We start from the raw sequence: 2,956 nt of genomic DNA on the forward strand, positions 1-2,956 counted from the left end.
AAGGCGGAGTGAACATGGTGTGGTTGGAGCATTGTAAAGTGCGTAGTTCAACATGTATCTGCATCTATACTAATAGCAGCAGCATCAGAAATAAAAATAGCAGCAACAGGAGTCACTAATAATGCTATGTAGCTACATTTATAGGACGTAAAGTTAGTTCCACTCACTTTTGTCTCTAAACCTGCAATCAGACACACGTGCTGTCAGTTTATCCATTTTGTCTTGCAGCCATTCACATTTCATACTGACAGATGGGAGAGGAGAGATCTTCTCTATCAGCTGGAGGAGGGCCTGTGTTCTGCAACTGACCCAGTAACTACACTGACAAAAACACATCTGTGAGCTGCAAAGAAATGAAAAGGTGGCAGGGACATAAAGTTTGAGTTAAGTTCTATTAAGTTTGGTTTACCTGCGTTATCACGGCATCTAACCCTCTCATTCCTCAGGGATTCATTATCCCCTGGATTAGAGTGCAGGATACCGTCCTGAGAGAGACACACACCACATGTTAATTAGAAACAATGCTTACACTGCCACTAGACCTTACACTGTGAAGCTATTATAATGTAATCTTACCTTGAGAGGGGAGGTAAGCTAGGGAATCCAGAGTTGGCAAAGAGACTGGCAAGAAACTGTTGTATAATCCTGAGACACAGAGAGAAATATACTGTCATCAAAAAGAAGAACAGTTGGGATTGTAAGAGCATAAATGCCACTGTTATTATAAATGGGTGTATGCAAGGCGGAGAAGAGAGCCAAGAGGAGGGTAAAGAAGACTGAAGCTGAACTGGTCAATTACTCCCCCCTCCACAGCAGGTGAGCGGTCTGGTCTACCGGTATCTCCTCTAGCTGACACGGAGAGACTGACTGGGAAACAACAAGGGAACAATACAGAGGCATGGCCAAAACATTATCTATGGCTAGACTACCAATCGGTCCCGCCAGAGTGTCCACATCCTGGACGCTTGGACCGAATCGGTTAGCAGGAACTGTTACTCTTTCTTGCCAATTCAGAACAGGAACTGCAGCCGCAGCCCCTTGTTGAGCAGTGTCGGATCCAAAAATCTCTGCCATGGCTGTGAGCGGTTGTGTTTGCCTCTGAAGACGTCCTTGGACAAATATCTGATATGGCGAGGCCAACAGGGCGCGAGCCACGGTTGTTCCGTTGTTGCCTGAAAACCTCCAGGTCCCGGTTAATCCGTGGCAGGTAAACATAATGCAGCGGCCACAAGTGCAGCTCATTGGTACAGTCAATGATTCTTTCATTTTCAAGGAAGGTGAAAAGCTGGTGGTCCACATTAGTCATACCTCTCCAGAGATCTCCCCAAAGCCTCTCCATCCGCTGGTTATGGACACTTCTGCCCCGGATGGCACTTCCTCTTTCTAATCCACGGTAAATGTTCATGAACAAGCAGACAGCATTGTTTTCTCCCCCATGGTCACACCTTATTCGAGACTCCATACCTAGCAGTGGCTTGAACAAACTGGTCAAACACTGTGCAACTTCTGTTATTATCTGAAGCCTGCAAAAACACAACCGGCCTGCTGAAGCCACAGATTCCGCCATGGATCACTATTCTCCATCTACAAACGAAACAAAAAGCTGTTATTCTGTGTTAAGATTACATTAATAAATTCAGGATACTATGCTTACCCCTGCCAAAAATATAGGGGTGCAGTCAAAGTACAATTTTGTACATAATGCAGTGTTTCCCGCAGAATATTCACTCTTAACTGTGGCCGGGGGGGGCAGTGGACATTGACTAGTAGCCATGTACAGTGTCCTAACCTCGGCCACCCAGCTGTAGGCTATTCTTAACATAACTAGGCTCCATACATGCTTACTAATAACTTATTTGAAGGTGGGTCTCAGAAATTGACAGCGTCGTGTTGGACAGATTTGTGCAGCCGTGTTTATGATACTAACGTCGACCATTCAGCTTCAGATGGATTCAGTGATCTTCTCTGCGCGGAAAAGCTGGCAACAAGCCTTCCTGCAGCGCATGATCATGTTTTGATTCAGGCTGCACAAAGAGGAGCAGCTGTTTACAGACGGTTCAGTTGTCAATGTGTTTGTGAGAGAGGGGGGGAGGTAGCGAGGTGCTGAGCGAATACATGCACTGCACGCAACTCTACAGTCAAATACCACGGATCCATTTCAAATAGTACAAATAATTAAATAATCTTCAATTTGTGGCAGTCAGCGTTGATATTGTGGCGGACCACCACAAATACATTATGTGTGGGAAACACTGTCATGTAACGTCAGTGCATCAATAATACAAAACAGACACGCAGAAAACATCTCATAATTACAAGTAACATAACAGAGGACACCTCAATTTATAAAAACCTGATGACAGTTCAATAAACTAGGAAAGAAACCTGAATATTAACTTGTGTCCTAACAACATGCATCTGTGCAGGATCTGTGCTTGTTTATTCTGATGTCATCATAGTTCATCAGAAGTAACGCACACCAGTACGGCAAAAACAAATTCATATTTGCATGCAGAATATTCACTCTTAAAGTGAAAAGCTTGCACTGAAGAGGCCTGTAAATGATTCTGTTAGTTGAGTGTTTAGTCTCACTGTAACTAATTTATCATCCGCATGTACCTGATGAGTTTGTGGTTCCCATCTATGTGCCACAGCGAGTTGGGTCCTGCAGCACTGTAGGTTCTCCGGTGCAGTCGGTGAGACAACGCTCTGGATTCACTCCAATCAAACTCTCTCTCACTCTTCTCCTCTGCACTCAAACCGCCATAGCAGCCAGTCTGGCCAAAACAGCATTTGCTCCCATCTCTTCATTTTCTCCAACCGACTGCAGCTTGACTTGACTTCATCAAGTTCTGCAGTAGAAAGACGTGCAGACCTCATCAGGTAGGGCAAGTTGAAGCGCCTGGGAGAGAACAGAACTCAATTTCAATCTGAGTGTATTTGCATTTTACTGAAC

General features: G+C 44.7%; 1 long non-coding RNA gene across 1 annotated transcript; it reads right to left on the reverse strand.

Moving 5' to 3' along the window:
* Window positions 1-174: 174 nt before the first annotated feature.
* Window positions 175-2,761, reverse strand: LOC123965058. The gene is made up of 5 exons (XR_006823615.1): window positions 2,620-2,761; window positions 1,309-1,584; window positions 577-645; window positions 410-485; window positions 175-316 (listed from the first exon to the last, which is right to left on the reverse strand). It is a non-coding gene; the product is annotated as an uncharacterized LOC123965058 (long non-coding RNA).
* Between the last annotated feature and the right edge of the window lie 195 nt (window positions 2,762-2,956).

Source organism: Micropterus dolomieu, unplaced genomic scaffold, assembly GCF_021292245.1.
Source record: "Micropterus dolomieu isolate WLL.071019.BEF.003 ecotype Adirondacks unplaced genomic scaffold, ASM2129224v1 contig_8337, whole genome shotgun sequence".
NCBI lineage: Eukaryota > Metazoa > Chordata > Actinopteri > Centrarchiformes > Centrarchidae > Micropterus > Micropterus dolomieu.